At 44.6% G+C, this 14008-nt stretch overlaps 1 long non-coding RNA gene across 2 annotated transcripts in view; it reads right to left on the bottom strand.

Annotated features, from left to right (window-relative positions):
- Nucleotides 1–7441: 7441 nt before the first annotated feature.
- The window catches only part of LOC111847469 (uncharacterized), a 28785-nt gene continuing 22218 nt past the window's right edge, over nt 7442–14008 (bottom strand). For both annotated transcript variants that reach the window (XR_002839115.2, XR_002839114.2), the window contains exons 2-3: nt 12196–12425; nt 7442–11834 (exon numbers count right to left, since the gene is read on the bottom strand). This is a non-coding gene — a long non-coding RNA (uncharacterized lncRNA). The remainder of the gene's footprint in view (nt 11835–12195; nt 12426–14008) is intronic.

The following is a 14008-nucleotide window of genomic DNA, read 5'->3' as shown; positions in this document are numbered from 1 at the left end:
GCATTAGCAATATAGATGCTGAAGAGGAGATGGACAGACTGCGAGACCAGTAAGAGTTACGTAGACCTGCTGCAGACCTGCTGCAGACCTGCTGCAAGTACTTGTGTTTCTGCATTTCTCAGATGCAGCTGACACACTTTTTGTCTCACCTAGACCATTACAGTGATTCCCCACTATATCACGGTTCAGCTATCGTGCCCCCGCTATATCGCAGATTTTTCCCCGACGCATCACAGTTCTCTGCGATGTGTGTGTGTGTTTGTGTATATATATATACACATTACATATTACTAATTATTATTATTATTATGTTACTCATATCCTTAGCCTGACATCCACATATCATATGTGTTTACAAAGTGTGTTTTAATAAGTTTACATGTGGTATTTTAAGGCTTAAACTATTAAAAAAATGTTTATTTACAAATGTTTATGTATATGGTCTTTCTATATCGCGGATTTTCACCTATCGCTGATGGAACATAACTTCCGCAATAGGCGGGGGATCACTGTACTGTGACGGCAAGGTTCAGGGAGCAATCAAATGCTTCACATGATCAGATCTCCAAAAGCTCACAAAAGCCGGGGCCAAGGGGACCACCGCGGTCCTTTGCTTTTCGGGAGGTGAACGGTAGCAGCGAGTGGAGCGGGCGATGCTGGGCCGGCGGGAGAGGAGGCAGGCCTGGCTGTGAGTGTGAGGGGGCACCAGGAGGTCAGGTTTAGGGTTTGAGTTACAGGGTGAGCATCTGCCACCTGGGCCATCAGGCTGCCGCATCCATCATTCACCGGCTCGGGGGGCTGGTGTTTGCAAAAACACCCCGAGGAAATGGAGCCTCTTGGCCAGACAAGAGTAAAATTAGCCTGATGACTAAGTTCCTCCTCGGCTCCGGAGGGGATAAGAGCCGCCATTTGTTTTCATTACTTGCCTGCAGCCAATGGCAGACTGGGCCGCCTTGCTTTGCAGGCCCTCCACCGTACCTTTTCCGAGTTCTCTAGGCTCCTGACATATTAGTGCGGAGGGTTTGTTTTCTTTCGCTTATGATATAAAACAACAACAAAAAAACACACAGCTGTCCCATCAGGCTGCGGTATAATGTTACTCGATTTAGCTGCTTAGCGGAAACTTTCCATCAAAGTGACGTTTGAGACTCACGCCTCTCCACTGCAGCCACGGATCATTGTATTGCCATGAACCCAAAAAGAATTAAACTTAAAATCAGACACAGATTCTAGTGTACTTCTTGTAGTGAAATTCATAATGTGTATTTATTGCTTTTTTTCTTTCTTTAATTGCCTATCATCTATATTAATACAGTCCAACGCTGGTCTTCAAGGACCAAAAGGCTTTCAGTTTTTCTTTTTTCTTTCTTCACAGTACCTCCAGCTTTATTTGAAGTAATTAGGTGTTCCAGGTGAAAAGCAGGTGCTAATTGAAACACATTCCCTTAAACCTGCAGGACTCCAGAGCTGCACACATATTAAACCAAGACATGCTAAGCCATGGTGACACACACGCAACACGAAACATGCTTCCCGGTTTCAGCTCACTCACATGTTCTCCATACTCACAACCACAAAACAGTTTTAGTGAAAAATATCACACCCTGGATGACTAGCCAAATAAAACAACATCACAGTTATTATTTTCTATAATAAAAAGATTATTTTAATAATCATCACACAAAATGTAAATGATTAAGAACACTTTGCTAAAGGAGTAAATCTGCCTTGACTCTTGCTTAGGATGTAATGTTCACTGTGAGATGCAATACACATGAAGCCGTGTGAACAACAGCACAGTGATTTTTTTTTTCTCACTGCACTCGATTTATACACGTCCCCTGGAGTAGGTTCTGTGAGTCGGTCTGCAGCTGCATAGCTGTATTTGATAATGAGGCCGTCATTGACACCAGATGCCCCATTTGGGCGCGTTTCCCGCTCATTTCAAACGCTTGTTACCGCAACATACTGCGTAATAAATGTTCTTTATTAGAGACAGGAAGAGCCGCCGTTGTTCTTGCACGCCCGGCAGCTCCCGCGCCACACCTAATATGTCACGCGCTCGGCCGTATTCACAGCTAACGAAGCCAAAACGCATCGGCTTTAGACGCAAATCGCCGGCGCTCCGCCGCACGGTCACATATACCCACTATGTCTGGGGAAAAGCCAATAGAGGCTTTCAGGTCAGCAAGGGGGTGTAGTGGGCGGGGCTCCTTGTTTTAGACAGGAAGTGCCTGGGAAGCTCTTCCGAGGGTCTGCATGAGGCGGCTCGCACGCTGATGCACACTTTCCCGACCGGGAGTCCGGAGGGGGCCGTTACTGGGGAAGGACGCGTGGGAGGACCTGAAGACGCCTCATGCTCCCTCGCTGAGCCTGCAGTATTAACACCCCATGTCCCCTGCGTCAACCCGTGTGCTGAACCGCAGCAGAGAGAGGTCCGTAGCCCTTTGTGATGCTGCCATAACCCAGACCCTTTTTGTGAATGCAATACATGACTGGGGGGTTCAAGTCTTACATCCTAAGGAAAGGGATGTGGGGATATTGCCAGGGGGGGCTGCTTAGGGGGGAGCAGGTTTAAAGAGAGGGCCTGAATATGGAGGGAAAGGGGAAAAATGGGCTAAACGGTTTGAAACTTTAACCAGATTGCTTCCACAGATTGTTCCCCGTATATATTTTTCTTTTGCTCCCGGCATTGTGTAAGGCATTGTTCAGCAGCACCTCAAAAAAAAAAGAAAAAAAAGAGAGAAGGAGAGCCATGAAAAACAGGCAGATGAAAGGGCGGGATGAGGCGAAGAAACGTAAGTGAGCGCAGTGAGCGCAGTGAGTGCAGTGAGCGGGGAGGTCTGGAGTGTACCTGAGGGATGCCGCCAGCGAGCACACAGGCAATCGCGTCACCTTCCGGAAAGATCGCCGACTAACCGGGTCTGGGGGGAGGCCCTGCTGGCTGACTGCCTGTCCTTCCAGAGTCAGGGTATTTGCCAGTGTTGGTTGGTCAGAGAAAAGGGGTGGGGGGGGGGGGGTGATGCTGAGCAAATTAAAAATGAGGGTGTCAAACACTGTAAAGAAAGGTTTCACTTACCTTAAGTGAAGGCCCACCCAGCCTGCCCCGAACCTTCCGGGGGAGGTGTGAGCAGACAGTCTTGGAGACGCAGACTGCTGACTTTTGGCTCACTCGAAGCCTGATTTACAGCAGCCTGGGGTACAACCCAACAAAACACAGCCAAGTGCATACAAACTTTGATCGTAACTCTATTCCTCTCATTTTCCTCCTCTCCATTTTAATTATCTCAGTTGCTTGAAAACAAAAATACACTTCCTTAGGTTTTGTAAGTAGTCCCCCTTAACCCGCTTATGTTTCTGGCTCAAATTGACCTTATAACATGACAGTAATTTAATACTCACATTTGCCTTTCTATAGCATTAATTTATTTAATGTCCGCTTTTGTGTGCATGCTTGGGTCGCTCAGATTCCTTTAGGTCCCTTAATGGAGCGTTGTTCAGGCCAAGGTGCACATTAATCTATACTCCGCCCATGAGCTATTCAACTGTTTAAGTTAAGGAGAATAGAGGCACGTCAGTCATTTGTGGCCCCGAGAGACGAATGCTGCTTGGCATGATGGCAGCCTTTGCACAGGGACTTGATGATCGAAATATGTAGCCTTACGTGCATAAATCAAGTTTCAATAGCTTCAGGGCACACACAGAGGAAGCCGTCCCCTGACAAGCCCTAGCAAACACGTCCTCGCTGTTACAAATCCCACTCCGTCGCATGCGTCCCGTTGCAGTGCAACATTAAGAATTGATATAAATCGACTCATTTACGAGGGATTTAATGCAATGGAAATACTTTCCAATTCAACAGGAAATTTACATATTCTCTGCTTTCCAATTCAGATGGGTGTGAAAAACATTTTCTCGGTACATCATCAGACTGTATATATAAGACAAGAATTGCCTGCTTCCTATTTGTTACAATGAGGTACAGCACACTATCTGTTCAACATTTATATAAAACAAGGGAGAGATACATGATTAAGAAGAAACAAGAAGGAGAAAATAGAGGAGAAGAGGGCCTAGAACTGCAAAGGGGTAGATTGGGTAGCACCATTTCACACCACCTGTGATGGGGGTTCAAATCCCTCTTGTGGCTCTACATAGACAGATTCATATTCATGCAGGTAGGTGAACTGGTCTCAGATTTGCCTATAGTATGTTCACCCCAGGCTCACCACAACCCTGTAATGGAAAAGTAGTTGGAAGATGGATGGATGGATCAGTGAGCCCAAAGGTTATGCTGCTGCATGTGTGGTACTGCTGACATATCACTGAGTAGGTATCTATAGCACATTAAAACCTTTATATCCTTCAAACCATGGGTCCATTCTGTACCGTGAGCACTTTCAGTTTTGATCGGTGGACCCTGGGGCTTTTGCCACTGCCTTAGAGTCAGAGCATAAAATTTTTTGTGGGAAACCCCTTTACATGACAGGCCATAAATTTCAAAACAGAATTCAAACTCTATTTTTTCCCCATGAAGTAGGGCCAGTCAGGCTGCCCTATTTTCATAGAAATCCTTGTAACAAATCATAGATGTTAACCTGCAGTTGCTTTTCTTATCTCATAAGGAAGTGGAAGTCATCACCGTAGGACTAAGGGTTACCGTTCAGTTGTCTCTTTCATTTTAAGTAATTCTTACACTGACAATTATACGCGGCGTAACAAAGCCGGAAGCACAGAGAAGTTTTAGAAGCAGTTTCTGTGACGTCTTTAGCTAAAGACATCAATAGAGAAGAAACTCTTGTGTCAGATTTGCCCTGGGGAAGAGAACCACATGACACTGGGATGGGAAAAAGGAATGTGGACTTTTTTGGGGACAGGAGTGGAGATGGTTTTAACAAAAGTGGTGGAGAGGAATGAAAATAAAAGACAGCCGTCTGAGAGTCAGCGCAAGGCAGAAAGTACGAAAAGAGAACATGCGCACTGCAGCAGGGAAAGAGCTCTGAGTTGGGGGGGGGGGGGGGGGGGGCAGGCCACCAGTGGCTGGGTTGTGTTTTCTGAGGCTACAGTATTTAATGCTATGTAATGATTTGTAATAAGGCATAAGTGAAGTAAATAAGTGTGCTTATCACCAGATTTTGTTTTCCGTACCACCTAAAGCTAGACCTTGATTAATTCTGGCACAAAATAATTCAAATAAAAACACAGTGTTCCCCGTCACATATTTTTCTGCTTGGAGTTTGTGTGACATACGAGTGTGAGGGGAAGCTGGTTGACGCATTGCAGACTAGCAGTGCTGATAGTTATTTTAATGTCACTACGTTTCACCATCGAAACATGGTAAAGTTTAGAGCTGGTGCGGTCTTTGGAAGACTGCTTGCCGGATCAGCTTCCCAGAAAGCACTGATATGCGTTTGGATAATTTTGGGTTCTGCACCAGCGTCGGCTGTAAGGTATCTGCTGCACTGCACTGCTGTCAGATGCCGAGTGGTACTACCCAACCTCTCCTTCATTCCTGGAAACTGTGGCTCCCTGTAGACAATCCAGTATAAAGGTCACAGAAGAAGCAGTTTCATCACCGAGTTCCCGTCCTGCCCAGGATGCCGCCCACACCAGCGGGTTGTCCCTTCCGCCAGCTGCAGTCTTACATCTGACAGCCGCTACAGTCACCAGCTTCGGCGAGAGGCTTGTCTTGTTGAGAGGTCACCAGTCAGGTCAGCCAAGCGCTGTTCTAAAGACGTCAACGCAACGGCGACACACTGACAGGCTGCCACAGCCACTACTGTATCTAAGGATGGCTTCAGCAAGAAAGGTGCTGACCAATCAGGGATAAAGGGGGAGGGGCCATTTACAGAAAAAAAGTTCACCCCAGCTCTGCCAGTTCTGATGTCTATTTCCTGATTGCTCATTTGTTAAATCCTTGGTGTGCTGCGGGACAGACAGGGCCATGAATGTGTAGACTGTTCCCAAAGTGATCAAAAAGAGAATTCTGGGATTATTGACAGCAAAGAAACAAGCAAATAAATAAATATATATATATATATATGTGTGTGTGTGTGTGTGTGTGTGTGTGTGTGTTGTCTAAGGACCAGAAAAACTGCTGCCTAAAACGGCAGAATTACTGCCCTCTGAGCTTTGTAGGTTTCTAGGTAATTGCTCATTTCTGCATGGATATCACATAATAAATTAAGCCACACTGAAGATGGACATGCAGCTGTTCACCTGGATTTTATCAGAGCACCTGAGAGGGGTAATTCACCACAGCATCTGCACCTGTACCACATTATACATATGATGTATTGAGAGACACACACACATGCACAGTAAAACACTTTTTATATAGTTTTGATGCATATGGAATTTAATATGGAATTATAACTGCAGTTTTAAAAAGGCACTATTAAACCACATTAAATTAGTAAAAAACAAATACTAATATTAACCATAAAATGTAAAATAAACTAACATTGCCACAATTAAGAGGACTAATATAAATACTGAATATACTATAGACATCTGAAAAAGAAAAATGAGGGAGAATGATTCATTTAAATGCTTTTTGGACAACATGCAGGAGGACGATGAAATGGGTCATATTCATGGTCCGGTCCTGCCATCTGTCCACCCACATCTTCCTGTTTACCGAGAATTGGCTAGATTCTAAATCACCTCCACCAGATTCCTGAGACTCGGTATCTGCCGGCTAATCAGGGAAGCTTGCACTCAAGGCCGGCTTGAAAGTGGACAGGCGCACACTGCTCTAACTGGAAGAGAATACAGCCATTGTTGCGTCTGTGATGAGAGCGCCTTTGTGGAGGAAGGCCGGTGGCAGCGCTCGGGCCCAGCACCACTTCCTCCAATACTCCTGCCTTTGTCGTCCGCGCCGACTCCAACGCTGCAACTACCGTAACCTGAGAAACTCTTGAGAAGTTTGTCTCCTTGAGTTTCTCTTATACTCCGCAGGGACTGAATCACTCAAACAGCCCCCTCCCCACCTTCTCCTCCATTCCCCGACTCGTGACAGCAATTGGAAGCAGATGGGGGGGGGGGGGGGGGCGGGGGATTATGTCTTGGCGTCACACTGCAGCTCGCCTTGTCCTGCTGCCCCCGACTTCCGTCTCAAGACCTCTGCACTTTCTCCAGTCCTCTGATTGTCTTGGAGAAATAGTACTGACTGTGTGTACCTGCAGCTCCACAGAGGTGAATGGGTGGAGCGGCACCTTGCCATGCTACACCAACCCCCACCCGCTCCACCTTGCCATGCTACACCAACCCCCACCCGCTCCACCTTGCCATGCTACACCAACCCCCACCCGCTCCACCTAGCCATGCTACACCAACCCCCACCCGCTCCACCTTGCCATGCTACACCAACCCCCACCCGCTCCACCTTGCCATGCTACACCAACCCCCACCCGCTCCACCTTGACCCCTTGTCGGTTTCTCCCTTCAAGTGCATGTGCTGAATTCTAAATTTCCAGTGGCACGAGCGCTTTGAGGAATATTTGCTGCCTTCGTCTCTCCTCTTCTTTTTTTTTCCTTCCACTCACCTTCTTCCTTTCTTAGGTTTAATGGAGCTGGAACATAGGTTCCTACAAGTGCAGCCCCATCTGATGTATAGCTGGCCCCCTGCTTGTGACCCCATCCATAGTGCTCATTACCAGATCAGGACATCTTGATTAAATCACCAAAATACAGTATCCAAAGAATAACCATGCTGATATATATTGATGTTTGAGGTGCATGACTCACTTAAGCAAAGGCCATTTGAGTGTTTCCGCACAGACGCCACCATGCTCAACACACGTCTTTTGGATTTTTTTGACTTAAAATATCTTTTTTCTACATTAAATCCATGAAGTGGCCAAACTGAGGTTGCCATTCTTCAGATCACTAGCCAACCGCCGCTGTCTGTTTGCAGACTTTTTATTTGTATTTTAGAAAGGCATTTCCAAGACAAGTTCACTCTATAGATGTATTGTCTAAAGAATCCATTGTTTGTCTCTATCAGCATTTATTTTTGCTCTTTCAGCATTTTCTTCAAATGTTTTGAGAATGGGATTCTTTTATAGGTGCCGGCATACATTACTCACATTATTTAACCATGTTGACTTAAAAATGTTTCTTAGAAATGTTGAACAGTTCAGTGGCTAACTAAGATATGTTTATATATCAGTATGTTGTCTACAACTCTAGACCATCTTCAAGTTTGAAGACCCAACGGCATTCTCCTGTAAGCAGTAAGACAACACGAAGCACCCTCAGCTCTCCATTCACAAATGGACAGGGGCATATGTGAACTTAGAGACAAGGCTATGATCTCTTATTCAACTATTTGCACTGAGCACCATATGAGAATACTTATCCTTCATGTTTTCCTGTCTTAATGTGCTTCTAACCCCCCTGCCATGCAAGACTTGGATTTGGCATCTAGTCCCTCCATGCAATTAACCTTGATGAAATCGGAACACTATCTTTTCATATATTTTTTCCCCTCTTACTCTAACCCCTCAATGTTACTTTTCAACAATTGAAATCAGAGTAATGACTCTAAAAGGAAAAGAGAATGTTCTTTCAATAGATAATTAGGGAGATTGGTTTACCCGACCTACTCAAGGCCCATTCAGGGATTGAACCAAGGCTGTTGTCTAAGTGGCCAATGGACTCCCAGGAGTAACATTCCTGTCGTTTCATTTCTCAGAGCAGGTGCCTGGCAGGTAGTCAATGGAGATGCCTGAGCGCGAAATAAGAGGTTCCACGAAGGGGTCAACATCAGAGGTTGAAGGTCAACATCCAAAGGTCAAAGGGTCGGTGGCCACTGAGGTGATGGATGAATGGAAATGCATCTTGTATCTGCGTGACCCACATGAGGCCATGTCATCCAAGAAAATGAAGTCAGTTCATTGACAGCTGTTCCTGTCACGCAAACGTAGGCCTGTGACAAACCTCTCATGCAAATGACCCCTCTCATGCAACCAGACCCCACCTCTCTGCAGACATGCCCTACTGCTGCTTCTCTCATTTAAAGCATAAACAATCCTCAGGACAATATCTGCATCTGAAATGATAACCAACACTGTGCAAAAGCCTATCTACCCCACTTTGGTGCCCATCACCCACATATACTGGAACATACCTGGTAATTTCTGACCCATATTTCACCTGACAACATCAACTACTGTTTTTTTTTCTTTCTTTTTTTTAAATTACAATCTTGAGGACAGTTTAGAAGCAGTAATAGTTTGTAAAATCCCAGTAAGAAATATGACAACTACAAAAAAACTGCATGGAGAGAATTCAGCAAGAAGAGTTAGGGATTTATAGGTGACACTCTGGGTTTGGGGGAATATCCACCAGGGCATGTTACACAGTTGACAGTATCACTTATGTTGTGGCTATAAGCACAACTCAGAATTCCAGAGCGGCGTCTATGGTAGGCAGCACCCTTGCAGCCATGACGGCCTGCAGTGATACAGGAACCAATAAAGCAGTCAGGTGTGTACTGTTCACAGTAACAAAATGCCAGTTCCACCCTTAGTGAGCCTTGAGAAAGCTAAAGGTTAGTTCCCATTACAGTACACTGGAAAGCACTGCATTACAGACTCTAAACTAAGAATACAACTATTACTTAAGATGATAACATTGAGAAAACATCTATCCAAATATCTTTCATAATGGCTTATCCAGTGGGGGGTTACAGTGAACCTGGAGTCTATCCCAAGAAGCAGAGGGACTGAAGCAGAGCACACCTGTGGAACTAAATACTGAGTGCATTTTAGGATTAGCTGAAATTGCCAGCTTGTATTGTCCAACCGCTTCAAGGTGTCATCAGTCTACAGCTGTCATTATGTATTTCCAAAGTCCTGTATCGAAGGCGATGCCTTCAAGCTGGCTAATCCCTTAACCTGATTACCATCGGTTACCTCCGTCAACGTGCAGCTCCAGCAGTATCTAGGAGACGCATCACTGTCACCTTATAGATCGGACCTGAACATTTTACCTCTTCAATCTCTTGTTTTATGGGCAGCACCTCATTTTGGCAAATGACATATTGAACAGTTTTTTGTAATTAACAGGAATATCATATTTCATATTAAAGGCAGGCTGTTTCACTTCTAATTTCAGTTTACATAATCTGCTTTTATATCATTTTAGTGTTGATCGTATTGTTGATATTACAGGTAATCAAAGCTATTACAAGATATACAAGAAAAATATATATGGTGGTTATTAAACCACAGAATTGGCAAGGCTGCTGTGCTTATGAATATGAAGGGCAGAAGTTGCAGTTGCAGAAGGTTCAGTGCCATATGAAATCAGTTCAGCTGTGATAGGCTATTTTTTACACCATTTTAGCTTACATAGAAATTTTGATGGGATGGGGTTGAATTATCATGAAAACTTTGTTTGACCATCATTGAACTTTCACAGACAGGGAGGGTTAAGGTTAAGAAACTGAAAGTGATTGTGACTATGAATCTATGGACCAAGAGAAGGAACAATGCAGGAACCTGGTATTAAATGCAGCTTTTGTAAGCTGGGGTCAAAGGTTAAAGTTACACTACACCTTCATTATTATGCACGTTAAAACATGTGGTTTGAAAAGGTCACTTACATCTTCCACTCAAACCCATGCAAGTAATTATCATTCATCTCTATGAAGGCATTTTTAAAGCCTTCCAAGGAAACTTTCCAAGTGAGCTACAGTGTCATATCAAACTGGACGGAGAAAAATAAAACTCCCCCATTTGCACGTTGCACAGGTTTTTCTCTGTTTCAGAAATCTGACAGGTTTTGACAGCCCTTCATCCTCAAAGCTTTTGGAGTCTTCAGAGAAGCTGCAGGAATGAGGTCATTTTCTGTTATATCATCGTTGCTGAAATCATCTGCCCAGTTTGTTGCCATTGGCGACAGACCGTGATCAGCCAGGTGTCATTAGCTTGAAGCAGCACAGACTCTGTTGGCCCTGGAAAGTGATCTTGAGTGAGAAGTTGCAGGGTTGCTATAGTTATTGCATTCACTAGGCACTTGATCATTTAAAATACTGTTCTGAAAAATTTTAATAGATCTTCATCGTCGTGTTAAGAAAAATGCATCAGCCATTCATCTGCGGTAACTATTTATCCAGTACAAAAAAGTAATATTTATGAGATACAAGAAGCACACATTGGATGGGTTTACAGTAAATTTCTTTGGACTGTTATAGTTATTTTCAGGAAGTTTTCCTTGTCCCCTGTGAGTTCTGCCATCAGTGTTACTTCAAACATAAACAATGTTCCCAGCTTGTTTACAGTTTCACTATTTTCACTATACGGGCCTAGTATGTGTGGAAAGGAAGCCTTTAAAAGGAGCACTGACTGTTTTAACTCCGCCACCCCCCACCCTCCAGTGCTGAGACCTCTGGCTTGAACCTGCTGCTCTCACTCAGCAACACATAAATCACTGCATTTCAGCAACATCCCTGGCCTGCCACAGAGTGCCGAACCCGACTCCATGGCAATAAAGTCCGTAACCGGATACAAAAACTAATCCCGGGCTGGACAATTGTTGGCATACGTCAGGCCTGTGGTGCAGCAGTGTGCAAGTGCCCCGCTCTGTTCCCTGGCACACCAGAGCAGAGCCGCACCTACAACGAGCCTGGGAAATCACAAAGTGCCTTGGGTAAGAGACATGCCGCCGGCCTGGGGATTGTTCCATCTGGTGCCGGGTATGGACAGGTTCGTGGCCCCACAGAGACGGAGGTCAATACTTCATGCCAAATGTGGCTGACATGTGTCAAGACTCTCCGCTTCGATCAGAAGGATCCTTAGAAAGCAAGGTCTTAATCTCATGGCATCCTATCGTGAAAAGAGCAACACCAAGGTATAAACACAAGACTAAGTTACAAACACTGAGTTGAGACGATAAGCTTCCCCGTTAAAGTCCCCAAACCAAGATGGTCGTTTAACCATTGAAAAATATATTTAAACTTCATTTCTTGCATTACACCAAGTAGCTCAGTCAATACATAAAATTACAATGATTGATTATATATAAATATATATTGTTAGCAATAACATAAATTGCTCAGTAATTCAAAACTGACAACAATAACAAGCACAACAACAACAAAATATTAGAAACAATAAAAACTGTTGCTATAACAACAACAACAATAAGGATATTAACATACATACACACACATACATACGTACATACCTTACTCCCATTTTGGGAGACTGTTATGGAGGTGTCAGTATGGCATTGGATTTACACACAGAACCCATCATAAAGAGACAAGATGTTTGTTGCTCCCATGGCACAGGTGCAATATTCCAATCTTCCCCTTGGCCCATTCCTCAGTGCCCCAAACATTCACTGGAAAGCAGCCCCAGCAGGAGGAATGCCTTCCCGTTATCTCCAGTCTCCTTGGTTGATAGCATCGGTCTCTGAGAAGACACAGCGAGCAGACTTATTACGGCTTAAGTGCATTTTACGGCTTTTATCTGAAGCGATGCTCATCTCCCAGCAGTCTAGACTGCTGGTTCCGTTCCAAAGCCCCAGTCTAGGACTGACGGGTAAGAGTTTGGGTCCAGCCTGTGTCATCAATCACCCTGAATCAGATGTTTCAAGTGGCACTGCATGTCACGTACAGCACCATGACCATGAACGCTATTAAAATACATACTAAAACGTCTCTCTTGTACTGCAATCCTGTCTAGAGTGTGCTCCTGCCCTGTGATGCGTAGGATAAGCTCCAGGGCCCCCATCGCCCTGCTCACGATAAGAACTTGGAAGATATATCTTGAAAATGCACTTGGTCCTTGGATAGCGACTGATGGAAAGATCTAAAATGCTTTCTAAACCGAAGGATCTGAAAGGGTTTCTAAAGCAGGCAGGAATATCGGAGACAGCTGTAATCACTTATCTCAGAATATAGGGCATAATACTTGCATACAAATACCAATTAAGATTGTTTTTTCATCTACATCAATACACTCACAAATAACCAGATTACTATAAACAAGTTATCGTTTCAAGCAGACGTCACATGATGTTTAGCCAAAGCTTAATTGTTAGAGACAATGAATAGAATTGTTCTGAGAGACTGGAAATTTTCAGCTGCCGACTGACTGCAGGGAAGCTGAAATGTCTCCACCTGTCCGTGCTGCCAAGATGTGAAGCAGGCTGGGTACTGATGTGACACAAAATTCGGCCAAAAATTCAGCTTAGTGTTAACATGTGAATTTAGACAGGTAGGAGGGGAATGCATCCGCGGCTGTCTCTAGCAGGTCTTACCTGCACTGCTTTCCTGTCTTCTGTGCGCAAAAATTTGCCTCCTTATAGGAGAGCATAGGCAGTCCTGTAGAATGTCAAAACTGTGTGATGTCAACACTGGCTTTTCAAACAGATGTGTTGTTTCCGACTATGGAACTGTTTTTAGAGGGTGATGCACCTTTCTCACACAGAGGCAATCTTACAGGGAGGGTGGCGTCACAGAGCAGCCAATACACCAATGATAAAGCGGCAGCTGGCCTTGACTGGAGGCGCCTATGGTTGGTACTGCAGTAGGATGTCAATTTTGCTCCAGCGGCACTTTTTGATTTTATTTTCATTTTTCCTTTCCGCGTGCTGAAATCTGATTAGGATCGATCGTTACTAGCGAGGCGGTGCTGTGAGTGCCAGTGTGATTCCAGGGGTGCTTTTGTGAGTATTCAATGGAAAGGTTTGCCCTCAGATGTCAAATCTCCTCAGAGACATGGATGTCAATACCAATTAGATGGCATACAGTTGCCTCGGTCACTCCAGTGACCCCGCCCCCTTTTTAAAAATTTCTTTGCCTGCCTGGCTTAGTCTAATGGGTGGAGGGGAAGTTGGGTTGGGGGCAGGGCTTCCAAAATAACCTTCAGCTCCAAAATCAGTCGTGATTTACCCGCACATTGCCAGTATTACATTAACATTGTTAGGATATGGGGGGGGGGGAATGGAATGAGGGGGATTTATGACATCTAATGAGGGTGTTAGTGTCTCC

The sequence above is a fragment of the Paramormyrops kingsleyae genome, chromosome 7 (genome assembly GCF_048594095.1).
Source record: "Paramormyrops kingsleyae isolate MSU_618 chromosome 7, PKINGS_0.4, whole genome shotgun sequence".
NCBI classification, from domain to species: domain Eukaryota; kingdom Metazoa; phylum Chordata; class Actinopteri; order Osteoglossiformes; family Mormyridae; genus Paramormyrops; species Paramormyrops kingsleyae.
This window is presented reverse-complemented; position numbering and strand designations above follow the sequence as displayed.